The sequence below is a fragment of the Narcine bancroftii genome, chromosome 1 (genome assembly GCF_036971445.1).
Source record: "Narcine bancroftii isolate sNarBan1 chromosome 1, sNarBan1.hap1, whole genome shotgun sequence".
NCBI classification, from domain to species: domain Eukaryota; kingdom Metazoa; phylum Chordata; class Chondrichthyes; order Torpediniformes; family Narcinidae; genus Narcine; species Narcine bancroftii.
The window spans coordinates 328383100-328396761 of NC_091469.1; the positions used below are offsets into that span (position 1 = coordinate 328383100).

The window sequence follows — 13662 nt, forward strand, 5'->3', positions numbered from 1 at the left end:
TGTGGAATGTAACTTGTATAAGTAGTTACCAGTTACTTCAGCAGGATTATGTTTTCTAAAGGTCACTAAGAGAGACTGCAATGTTTAAAAACTGGGACAACACAGAAAATGCTGGAGGAAATCAATGGGTCAGGCAGCATCTGTGGAAAGGGATAGACAGTCAAATTCCTTCATCAGGAATAGCAACCAATGGACATGGGCACAAATAAAAGGGTGTGGGAGGGTCTGCATCAGGGGGGAGGGGAGGGGAGGGGACGGGGGGGGGAGGGGAGGTGGGGAAGGGGAGGGGGGAAGGGGAGGGGGGGAGGGGGGGGGAAGGGGGGGGGGACATAGCCGAAAAAAGGTTGAGAATGGCTGGTGTAGCCAACAGCAGGCTGAGAATACTTGGTGAGGCTAATTATAGAATTTACTCACAGGACATTTCACCCACGATCTGCCTCCACTATTGCAACATCACTCCATTTTGCAGTAACTGCAACTGTGAATATTAATCTATCCTTTCTATTTTTCTCATTAATTTATACTTTTTGATTGTTACTGTATTTTACAACAAGAGTTGTAATAGCAACAAGAGTGAATATCCTTGCATCTGTACATGGTACTTGTGTGCATGGCAATAAACTCACCTTGAAGGACTTAGAAGCACAAAGGAGTGATCTGATGCTCTGCTGGCACTGCTGTAACGGCAGTGGTACTGCTGGTGTGGACCTGCAGAGGGTGAGGAGTGAAGTTACAGTGCTCTCCAGTAGGGTCCAACCGCCCAGTTTGACTGCTGTTGGCCTTGTGCAGGCTTTAAGCAGCCTGTTAAAGGAGCTTAGTGGTTTATTTTGAAATCCTGCGACTGTGGGGATCTGGCCCAAGATGGTGGTGGGATCTGGCCCAAGATGGTGGTGGGATCTGGCCCAAGATGGTGGTGGGATCTGGCCCAAGATGGTGGTGGGATCTGGCCCAAGATGGTGGTGGGATCTGGCCCAAGATGGTGGTGGGATCTGGCCCAAGATGGTGGTGGGATCTGGCCCAAGATGGTGGTGGGATCTGGCCCAAGATGGTGGTGGGATCTGGCCCAAGATGGTGGTGGGATCTGGCCCAAGATGGTGGTGGGATCTGGCCCAAGATGGTGGTGGGATCTGGCCCAAGATGGTGGTGGGATCTGGCCCAAGATGGTGGTGGGATCTGGCCCAAGATGGTGGTGGGATCTGGCCCAAGATGGTGGTGGGATCTGGCCCAAGATGGTGGTGGGATCTGGCCCAAGATGGTGGTGGGATCTGGCCCAAGATGGTGGTGGGATCTGGCCCAAGATGGTGGTGGGATCTGGCCCAAGATGGTGGTGGGATCTGGCCCAAGATGGTGGTGGGATCTGGCCCAAGATGGTGGTGGGATCTGGCCCAAGATGGTGGTGGGATCTGGCCCAAGATGGTGGTGGGATCTGGCCCAAGATGGTGGTGGGATCTGGCCCAAGATGGTGGTGGGATCTGGCCCAAGATGGTGGTGGGATCTGGCCCAAGATGGTGGTGGGATCTGGCCCAAGATGGTGGTGGGATCTGGCCCAAGATGGTGGTGGGATCTGGCCCAAGATGGTGGTGGGATCTGGCCCAAGATGGTGGTGGGATCTGGCCCAAGATGGTGGTGGGATTTCAGGGAAGTTGAGGTCTGGTGCAGGGCACCAAAAAATTGGGGAGTTGAAGCCCCCACTTTGAGAAGGATAACCCCCTAGGATGGTGTCCAAGAAGCCAGACCAATGAGCTTCTCTGAGGATGAAGAACACAAGCTGCTGGTGAAGAATTGAATGGGTGGTCACTGAGTGATCCACACCATTGTGAGATCCATGCCATTGTGGCAGACATAGCCAAGGTGCTCAGCGAAGCAATTTCCCTCAATCTGCGTCCAGAGGAGACCACAATGGGAGTATCGTTTTTGGTAGACAACCCCTGCAGATTCACAAGTGAAGTGTTGCTTCACTTGGAAGCTCTGTTCAGGGCCTCAGATGATGATGAGGGAAGAGGTGTGATTTAGCTGAACTTTGCTTCAACTATCTTGCCACTTTAACCTTGTGGGTTAATTTGGTTCCCTCACTCTATTGGGCTCGGTGATCCCTCTCTGGCAGCTCCCCTTTATATTGCTGTCAGTCCTCGCTGTTCAAGCAAAACATTTGGGGGAAAAACTGACAAGACAAGGAAAAACGTTTGAGCGTAACAATCAGTACCAGTTTGTTCATGAAACTCTTGTGTTAAATTTAAAAAGAAAATCCCCTCTTGCATTCAAAACACAGCTTTAAAATGGTTAATTTACCAATTAGGCTGTAACACGTGTTCAGATATTTATAATACTATAAAATGTGGTTTTGGTTTTATAATTATATGGAACATCTGACTGAAGTGATGCTACTAATATGAACACTATGCATGTTTTAAATCAGAAATGAGGCATTTGAAAGCCTGCAATGCAAGCAGAGGCTGGGAATTCTCAAAATGCTGTACACGTTGGGTGTAAATCTAAATACCCTATAATGTCAATAATTGATGCTCTTGAGAAGTGGCAATTAAATTAGTTAATTATGCTGGTGAAATTACATGTAATTATGTGACTGCAGGGTATGCTTAGTAAATTACTCCCTCCAATACTCAGTGCATGTTTCTTTGCCAATTCTGCTACTTGATGAATAGGTGGCTTTTGGAACATCTTAATTAATGTTTGCATCTTCAATTTAGCTCTTGGTTGTAAGAAATTACTTCCGTGCAACCCTTCTAAAATAAATCTTTTTGGGATGTAGTAACTAGACTAACAAATGACGAAGCACTGACAAATGAAATCCGCTTCGAGCTGATTCAGTGAAAGCTTTGTCTTCGTGTTTCCTTTGACCATGCAAGAATGTAACAGAGAACTAGTCGGTGAAGGAGGTGGTGACAGTAGTGTGGGTACTATTAATCATAGATCATTTCATGAATTACTCACCCACCATAATCTCTTCATAACAATGACATGAAAAATAATTCAATAAACAATTTCTCTTGGTGCTTTTGACAGTGGTTGTAAAAGCACATTTAATGTAATTATGGTATCCATGTAAAAATGCATGTGATTAGATATCCATTAGCAGATTTCATGCCTGCCAAACCTTTTGGTAGTAAGGTAGGGTATGTCATGCCTCCCTTGGAGTTTAGATAGTTCCAGGCTTACTGCCAATGCTTTTTAGTGACTGGTCAGCAAGTTGTGGGCATCCTGCCAATGTTTGCTCCTCTGGCCCAGTTTTCTATCTGGGGAACCAGCTGAGAGCTGGGTACAATTCGGCAGGTGAGCTGCACTGTCCCAGCAGACAAGTGAAGTGTTTGAAAATTATGCAGCTGAACCCAATACTTTTTTCTCCACATGTCAGTAATACTTTTGATTCATGTCTTGTTAGTCTGTGAAGGCAATTAAAACAGTAAGTAAAAGTTTACCTCTCATCAGAAGTAAACTACACTCTGAACCATTATCTTCATGATGGTTCCAAACAGCTGTCTTTAATTTTCAAGTGGCAAAGCCCTGGTTATGTGGCTACTTAATGATTCGAAATAGAAACTGAACAAAAGTTTAGCTTCTAAAAATAAAGAACATCTTTGGGATCTTGGGATGAACCAAATGAAGGAGTGGGGGAAGACAGCTGGTAGTTAGGACATGGAATTGTACAGAACTGTGAGGACTTTCAGCCCATAATGTGGTGCTGACCCATATAAACCTACTCCACGATCAATCTAACCCTTCCCTGCCTCACAGACAATAACCCCTGAATGTCAATAAGATTATAGTCATAGAGTTATTCAGCATGGAAACAGGCCCTTTAGCCCAACTCACCCCTTCCTACCAAGGTGCAGATCTCAGCTCTTTCCATGTGCTGGCATTTGGCCTCTATCCCTTTAAACCTTTCCCATTCATATTTCAGTCCAAATGGTCTTTAAACTCTGGGACAGTTCCCAATGGGGAGCAGCATCAAGGATCCACACCACCCAGGTCACGCTCTGTTCTCGCTGCTGCCATCAGGAAAGAGGTCTCGGTGTCACAAAACTTGTACCACCAGGTTCAGGAATAGTTGCTACTCCTCCATCATCAGACTCCTCAATAACAAACTCAATCAGGGACTGATTTAAAAACTCTTTGCACATTATTTATTGAATATTTATGTTCTGCATTACACTTTGTTTGCACTTCCTTCTCATTCACATTTCTCTCTTTTATATGTTTCTTGAGAATATTTTATTTTACACTACCATTAAGTAGAAATTCTGCCTGACCCTTGGGATAAAGAATCTCAGGGTGTATGTGATGTCATGCATGACAATAAACCTGAACTTTTGAGTTCGGCCGGCATAAATGACAACATCAGTCTGAGCAGTCAACATGCTTAAAGATGGTGAAGATTTGGGTCATGCTAACTCGCCTCCTGTCAGATAACTTGATGGAGAAAATGTTTTATTATATCGTCACTCAGACGTAGATACTGCTCATGACAGGCAGAATTGAGTTATTGAATTATTGTCCACCTCTCGAGCACATTAAGGTCTCTTTTGACTTGCGCACAAAAGAAATTGCCAAATGTGGAATTCAAAGCCTAATTTGCACAATTTTCTGTCACTATGTTGGCACAGGGGTGGCACAATTGGCGCAATGGTTCTCAACCTTTCTCTTCCCACTCATATACCACTTTAAATAATCCCTATGCCATTGGTGCTCTGTGATTAGTAAGGGATTGCTTAAGGTGGGGTGTGAGTGGGAAGGAAAGTTTGAGAATCCCTGCTCTAGACCCAATTGTTACTGAAATATTTTGCTTGAGAAAAATTGTCATTGGTTCATTTCTTTTGGAGTTCTAAAACCATGCACATAATGAGTCAATAAGGTATGATTAAAACAGTAGTTTTCAAACTTTTTCTTTCCACCCACATGCCACCTTAGGCAACCCTTACTAATCACAGAACACCTATTGCTTAGGGATTATTTAGTGTTATGTGAGTGGAAAGAAAAAGGTTGAGAACCACTAAGTTAGCGCAACACCTTTGCAGTGCCAGCTATCGAGACCAAGGTTAAAATCCCACGCTGTCTATAAGGAGTTTGTACATTCTCCCTATCTGGGTAGGCTTCCTCTGGGTGCTCTAGTTTCCTCCCACCCTGAAAGGTGGTTGTAGATCAATTGGGTGTAATTGACAGGCATGGGCTTAGGGACAGGAAGGGCCTGTTACTTTGCTGAATGTCTAACTTTTTAAATTGAATTCAGTTGTCTTATTATTTGCTTTCTGAGTTGATGAGAAGAATTCATAGGACACTGTTACAATGCCAACAATCTGAACTGAGGTTCAAATCCTGCACTGTCTGTAAGGAGTTCTCCCGTGTCTGTGTGGGTTTTCCCCAGGGGCTCCGGTTTTCTCCCAACATTCGAAACATACAGGGGTTGTAGGTTAATTGGGTGTAAATTGGGCGGCACGGATTCGTGGGCTGAAAGGCCTGTTATTCTTCAGTATGTCTAAATTAAAAAAAAAAATAAATTAAACTTTTATATAAAAACAATTAATGAACTTCAGGCCAGCATAATTTGATTGGTTAGGAATAAGCTTGGAGAGCTGAATAGTTTATTCCATTTTCTATGTTCCTATCCGATCTCCATTTTATTATCACAAAATGTATCTTGATGGACGATGAACTAGATGCCACTGCTATTTACCATCATGCCCTGCAGATACAATTCTCTTCCCTTAACAACCTGTGAAATCGATGACATAATTGCGCTGCTGACTATTTCCCACCATTCTAGGTGACACAGAATAAAGACCTTGGATTAAAAAAATATATATATATTAATTTGCAGCGTGGTAGACACCATCTCTGGTTATTTAAACCCGTGCCACCCAGTTACACCCAAATTAACCTGCAACCACCATGTTTTTGAAGTGTGGGAGGAAACCAGAGCCCCTGAGGAAAACCCATAGAGACACTGGGAGAATGCCCTGTGCTAACTGCTATGTAACTGTGCCACCCATTCTCATTTTACTCATCGTCCAGTGAAATAGAATATTATATCCAGTCCACATCTGCCATTCCTGTTGAGCTCTTAAAAACTAAAATCACTGTGGTTTTTCATTCAATGTAAAATTTATGTGTCCAACATTTCACATTCTTCAGCACCACAAATATCGAGCGGCCTTACCACACTCTGTGGGTGATGTGGTTGGTAAAACCAATGCCTTAGTGTCTGTAAACCAGGTTCATTCCTGTGTGGAGCTGGCATATTCTCCTTTTGACTGTGTGGAAGATTCCTCTGGGTCCCCCAGTTTCCTCCAGTATCACAAAAAATGTGAGCCATTGTGAATGACCTCTCGAGAGAATAGAAGAGTCTGGTAGTTGTTAGTGAGAAGGTGAATAGAATTGAAGTAGAAATGTATGGTTGTGGTCAATAATGGACCAAAGAGCCTGTTTCTATGATGTTATATGTATGACACTCACTTAATTTACTGATAAGCAGAAATGCCAAAAACATGAAATAGCATGCAAAGAATTTTCTGTGCTATCAGTCTAAAATCCAGAGTTATTAATTAAGTATATTTTGGGGAATTTGGGGAATTTCTGATATCAAACCCAGTGCTTTAAAATGATGCATCTAAACAAAACCATCCTGAAAGTGTAGCCAGCTAACATTCCTGTGGCCACATTCTTGAGTTATGTGGTGATCTCTGCATATATGCTGCGTGAGTTGCTTTAGCAGGTGTTTCCAACTCCCCTCCTCTGCTTGGAAGACTAGAATTCTAATATGAAGGTGTTAAATACTGGTCACATATTCATCTAGATATCCTGAAATTATCCATCATGTGTATCTTGCAATGAATCAGCCCTTGAAGCGATCGGTCTCCTCAAAAGTTTTGTGTGGGAAGAAAATACTTACTTTACAATGAAAATCTGTATGTTGGGCATCGAGTGGGATAATACCAGTCATTTTCAAAGTTCAAATGCATGACATTAGAACCCTGGGATTCTTTGTGGGCCAGGTAGAATTTCTACTTATTGTTAAGTATAAACTCTGCTCAAGAAATAAGATGCGAATACAAAGAGATGTAAACAAAGAAAGAAATGTAAACAAACAGTGCAATACAGAAAAAATAAATATTCTGTAATAAATGATGTGAAAAAGTCTTTAAATGAGTCCCTGATTGAGTTTGTTGTTGAGGAGTCTGATGGGGGAGGGGTAGCAGCTGTTCCTGAACCTGGTGGTGCAAGTTTTGTGACACCTCTTTCCTGATGCCTTCAGTGAGAACAGTCAGTGTACTGGGTGGTGTGGATCCTTGATGATTGTTGCTGCTCTCCAACGGCAGCATTCCATGTAGATTTTCTTGATGGTGGGGAGAGCTTTACCTGTTCCGTCCTGGACCGTGTCCACTACCTTTTGCAGGGCTTTGTTCAAGGGTATTGGTGCCTCCATACTAGGCCGTGGTACAGCCGGTCAGGACACTTTAGAAGTTCTGTAGAAGTTTGCCAAGGTTTCCGATTGTTATCCCTACTTTCCTCAAACTCCTGAAGAAGTAGAAGCACTGACATGTTTTCTTCACAATGACATTAGAATGCAGTTTCCAGGAAAGGTCCTCCAAAATGATGATTCCAAAATTGTAAATTTGCTCACCCTCTCCACCTCTGGTTTTCACTCCTAAAGTCTACAATCAGCTCCTTGGTTTTGGTGATATTAAGTGAGATGTTGTTGCACCATTCAGCCAGGTTTTCAACTCCCTCCTGTATGCTGACTTATCACTCCTTTTTATACACCTCACTGCTGTGGTATCAGCAAATTTGTAAACTGTGTTTTTGACATACCAAGCCCCACAGTCATAGGCAGGTAGTGAGTAGATCAGAGGGCAAGGTAAGCAGCACTGGTGCTCCAGTGGTATGGGGGTACCACAGAGCTATTGATTTGCCCATTGTAGTGTGGATGGTGGAGGGTCATGTGACCTCTCCGTATGGAATCTGGTAGGAGTGTAGATTGCAGAGTCATGTGACCAGTCTGGCTGGAGCCCAGTTAGAAGTCAATCAAGGGTTAGATCTGCCCATAAGTGAGGCTGTCACACAATTGGTTCTCGCTGGTCACATGGATGGGTCCTCCATTGGAAAAAGCTGAGCACGTGCGGTCTCTGCCCTTGTGCTCTGCTGCTGCCTCAGCTTACTAACCACTGTGGGGTAGCAGCTGGCTAATGTCAAGTCACGATTATTTGTTGTTCATACCATAAACATTGCAGTGTTCAATGAAAAACGAGGTAGTGTTTCTCCGGACTGTGGATCTTGTTTATATGGATAAATTATTTCAGAAACATTTTTAAAATTAACATATCACTTATAAATATCATGTTACATCTGCTAGCCCTGTGTACCCCAGAGTTCAGAAGCCTCACGGCTTGGGGGATAAAGCTGTTTTGTAATCTGGTCCCTTCGGTACCTCCTCCCAAAGGGGTGTGTAGAGTCCTTCACCATGTTTATAGCTTTCCGCAAACAACGGCCATTATAAATGTCCATCATGGCAGGAAAAAGGAGAGACCCCAATAATCCCCTCAGCGGTCCTTAATATCTGCCACAGGGACTTGCATTCTGAGATGGTGCAGTTCCAGAAGCAGACAGTGATGCAATTACAGGAGATGCTCTCAATTCATCTTCTATAGAATATAGTGAGGATGGAAGTTGGACTTCCCTCAGCCTCTCAAGGAAGTAAGTGTTGATGGGCCTTCTTGGCAATGGATTTGGTGTTGGGGGACAAGGAGTGATCCTGTGCCAGGTGCATGCCAAGGAATTTGGTGCTCTTGACTACTTTGACAGTGGAGCCATCGATGGTAAGCAGAGTGATTTCCCCAGGCTCTCCTGAAGTCAGCCACCATCTCCTTTGTTTTGTTGGTGTTCAGGTGTAAGTTGTTGTCTCTGCACCAGTCTGTTAGTGATTGCACCTACTCTCTGTAAGTTGACTCATCATTCTTGCTGATGAGCCCCACCACAGTCATGTCGTCAGCGAACTTGATGATGTGATTAGAACTGTCTCGCTGCACAACCATGGGTCAGCAGGGTAAGCGGTAGTGGGCTGAGCATGCAGCCCTGGGGACCCCCGTGCTCATTGTAATGGTGTTGGACATGCTATTTCCAATCTGGACTGACAGGTCTTCCAGTCAGGAAGTAAAGGATCCAGTTACAGAGGAAGGTGTTTAGGCCCAGCAAGTTCAGCTTTCTAATCAGGTGCTGTGGTAGGATGGTGTTGAATGCTGAGCTGAAGTCTATGAACTGCATAGGAATTCCTTATTTTCCAGATCGGTAAGGGCTAGGTGGAGCATGGTGGCAATGGTGTCATCTGTAGATCGGTTTGGATGGTATGCAATCTGCAGGGGGTCCAATGAAGGGGACAGCTGGGTCTTGATGTGCTCCATGACTAGCCTCTCAAAGCACTTCATGAGAGTGGACATGAGTGCAACAGGACATTAGTTGTTGAGACAGGACACTGATGGCTTCTTCTTGTACCACTTTGAACCACGTTGGTACAATGGTGCTGCTCAAGGAGATGCTGATTTCTGTGAGGACGTCAGCTAGTTGGTCTGCACATCTTCTGAGAACCCTGCCAGTGCTGTTATCTTGTTCCGCAGCCTTGCGAGGGTTGACCTTGAGCAGCATCCTTCTCACTTCAGCCCTCGGGAGATGTAGTGCCTGCTCGTATGGGGGTGGTGTGGACTTCCTTGCCTCCACATCATTTTTCACCTCTAAGCACACATAGAAGTCATTCAAAACAACTGAGAGGGAGATATTCGCTAGCACAGGTGGTTGGTGATGGCCCAGGTGCCCTCCCTCATGCGCCATATGTCACAGATGTCCCGGAAGTGACACTGAATCCTCTGGGCATGAGCCCTCTTTGCCTCCCTGATGGCCTTGGACAGTTTGGCTCTTGCGTTGGCCAAGACTGCTTTGTCGCCCACTCTGAAGGCAGAGACACCGTTCTTCAACAGCACTTGCATCTCTGCAGCTATTCAAGGCTTCTGGTTGGGGAGAGTAGTGATGGTCTTGGGCATGGTGATGTCATCAGTGCACTTGCTAATTTAGCGGATCACTGATGCTGTGTACTCCCCTAACTTGATGTGATCCCTGTCTATTGCTTCCTCCTTAAATGTGTCAGTCAGTGGTCTCCAAGCAATCCTGAAGGGTGGAGATGGCTCCTGCCGGCCAGGGGTCTTTACCTGCTTCGTGGCTGGTCTGGAGCATCTGACGAGCGGTCTGTATGGTGGGATTAGCATTTTAGAAATGTGGTCTGAGTTCCCAAGGTGGGGGTGGGGCTCTGCCCTATAGTCTGTGTGCACAAGGTCTAGTGTGCTTGCCCCTCGTTGCAAAGTCCACATACTAATAGAATTTTGGAAGCACAGTTTTGAGGTTTGCATGATTGAAATCCCCAGCCATGATGAGCAGACTACCAGGGTGTGCGTTCTGTAGTTCATTAATGGCCCCACACAGTTCAGTGAGCGATTTCTTGGCATACATGCCGACTGTATGGATCATGGTGAATTCCTGCAATAGATGGAATGATCTGCATCTGACAGCCACAAGTTCCATGAGCAGTGAACAGGGTCTGATGACCACAATGGTGTCCTTGCACCATATTGATGTAAATGCACAATCCCCTGCCGTGGGCTTTGCCACACGGCACAGTGTCCCTGTCAGCCTGAATCAGTGAGACTGTCCAGCTAAACAGCAGTGTCTGAGACCCTGTCGCTAAGCCATCTTATGGTGAAGATGAAAATGAAGCAGTTCCTGTACTCGAGCTGTGCAGATCTCTGGAGATGGATGTAATCCATCTTGTTGTCCAGTGAGTACATGTTGGTAAGTAGTATGGATGGTAGGGCTTGTCAATAGGGGTTTTCTCTCAGCCTGGTACATGGCCCTGCCTACTTGCCACACTTCCTCCATCTCTTGCATTGCCTCCTCTTCCAAGCGCCCCTCTCTCCCTGCCTCCAACAGCTACCGTCAGCTCCCTGCCAGTTGCTCCCTTCAGCTCCCCGTAGGCAGCTTCTCGAGGCTCTGCATAAGCTCCGCGACCTACTGGGAAGTAGGCCTTGGTTACTTCCTTTGGCCTCCCAACCTTGGCAGCTCCCCATTGGTGGCTCCTGAGGGTCTATGTCACCCTGAGACTTTTTGGCCTAATCCATGGAGCAGGCCCGGGACCTTAGCTTCAGCTCCTTGCCAGCTCTGCACTCCCAAGACTCCCCGTTAGCTCCGCAACCTACTCAAGCCTGAAGTCTTGAGGCCAAATCTGCAGAGCAGTCCCAGGTCACGCAGCTCCTTCAGGTCTTCATGAAGGTGTTTTCTTTTATTCTAAACAGGCTATCTAAATCATATTTCCTATCTATGTATCTAACATTTTCTTAAATTTCTTACTTAATAAATTTTCAACAAAATAACAGGTCTGGAGTAGCTGCTGCAGCTGTGCCACACTGCTGCCGTAGTGGAACAACTAGGAAGGATGTCTGCAGAGAATGAATTCCAATCATGGGATGGTGTGTGGGGGAATCTGGGAGTGATCTCTGAGAATGTTAAAAGATAATAGAAAACTCACCTTACAAAAGAATGACCTTTTCTGGAAGATATTCTCTTAGCATTTCTGGGAGCGATCCTGGTTGCAGCAAGTCTGTTCAATAACAAAGGGGGTGGCGAGATGCTATGACAGCACCAGCGACCCAGGTTTGAATCTGATGTCATCTGTAAGGAGTTTGAATGTTGTAGCCATGTCTGAGTGGGTTTCCTCCTTCCACCCTGCAAAATGTATGGGTTGGTGGTTAATTTGAGTATAATTAGACAGCACAGGCAAGTTCATTATTCCTCTCGGTTGACAGGCCATTGTGGATCTGAGCTGAATTTAACCAGTGTTCAAGGGGCAGTGAGGGACTGATGTAGGATCATGAGTGGAGGAGAGAATTGGAGGAAAATTGAAAGATAAACAGGAAAACTAGAATAAAAAAGGAAAGGAGATGAGAAGAAACCATGCAGTTGAAGATAGAAGTGGCCTCTGGATGGGAACTAATGGTGGAAACGGCCCTCTGATGCACTTTTAAGACGCATCAGAACTTTTGACATCTCTTGAACTGTACTCATTAGAGTTCTGCAGAATGAGAGGGAAACCTCATAGAAGCATTTTGAGTGTTGAAATGGCTGGACGGAATAGATGTGGCAAAGTTGTTTCTCCTGGTAGGGGAGTCTGGAACAAGGGGGCACAACCTCAGGAATGAAGGGCGCCCATTTAAAACAGGGATGTGGGTGTGGGTGAATCTCTTTAGCCAGAGAGTGGTGAACCTCTGGAATTTGCTAAAGCAGGTGACTGGGTGTCACCTGCTATAGCAGAGATTAATAGTCGGGGTATCATAGAGGCAGGGGAGTGGGGCTGAGTCGAAGAATGAATCAGCTTCATGATGGAATGGTGGTGAGAACTTGACAGGCCAAATGGCTTGCATCTTGTGGTCTAATGGCTGAAATGGCCCTCTGCTGCATTTTTATGACATGTCCTCTGGTGCTGGTAACTGTCAGTAACAATTGAATAGTCATTGGGTAATGTTAAAAGATAAACAAAATAAAGGCCTTATAATAATCCTGAATAAGTGTGTATTTATCTGCTCCTGAGCCTGGTGTTTTACTGAACCTGCTAACTTCTGTCAAATTGAGTGAATATTCTTGTCAATGTAGTTGATAATGATATTTCATGCAAATATGTCAAACAATTTAACTTTGCTCAGAATTTTCCACAAGGAGTACAATCAAATATTTAGAGATCTGAGGAGTGAGAGAAATCAAAACAAGGAGAATGTTTAGATGTTTTTTTATTCAGATACGCAGCACAGTAACAGGCCACTCCGTCCCATGAATCCATGCCAACCGATTTACACCCCATTAACCTGCACCTCTGGTACATTTTGACAGTGGGAGGAAACGAAAGCACCCAGACAAAACCCACGGGGAGAATGTACAAACTCCTTACATACAGCACAGGATTCAAATCTGGCCCCGATCGCTGGTGCTAACCACTATATTAACTGTGCAGCCCACAAATGTTAGTGGACATTCAATCAAAGGTAATTGACTTCTGTCTAAGTCTGACTTATCTGCCTTTCCTTAAGCAAATGAAAAGAAAATTTTTGTTCAATAATTGCACATTATTAGTGGAAAGCTGTGAATCATTCCAACATTTAAATTCATCCTTGATATGCTTCCTTACTTCCTGTAAACACCACCTGTGTTCTCAATATTTTGTCTAATGTTTTACACAAGGTCAGTCTAATGAATCATCCAAAAGTCACCAGCTTCCACTCCTATTCATAATTGGCTGACTGATAATAAATGGGAAGTTGGCTCTTGGCACAGGTGGGGCTTTGCAGCAGAAAAGTGAAATGTGAAATTGCACATTGAACATATTCATCAATGGCTTTGATTTAGGAACTGCTGTACCTTTAATGCTTGGCCTCAACGTATATTTTCAATTCTATTTTTCAAAGGAATTGGTATTCTTAGAATCATAGAGCCATAGGTCATGACAGCAGAGAAAACAGGCCCTTCTGAACTGTTATTCTGCCAGGTTCTATTGACCTGCACCCATTCCATACCCCTCCCATCTATGTCCCTGTTCATATTTTACTTAAATATAAAAAAAAT

General features: G+C 44.6%; 1 long non-coding RNA gene across 1 annotated transcript in view; it reads right to left on the reverse strand.

Moving 5' to 3' along the window:
• Positions 1-2963: 2963 nt before the first annotated feature.
• Positions 2964-13662, reverse strand: part of LOC138752067 (uncharacterized) — a 109967-nt gene continuing 99268 nt past the window's right edge. The window contains exons 3-4 of the long non-coding RNA XR_011350352.1: positions 11579-11775; positions 2964-3401 (exon numbers count right to left, since the gene is read on the reverse strand). This is a non-coding gene — a long non-coding RNA (uncharacterized lncRNA). The remainder of the gene's footprint in view (positions 3402-11578; positions 11776-13662) is intronic.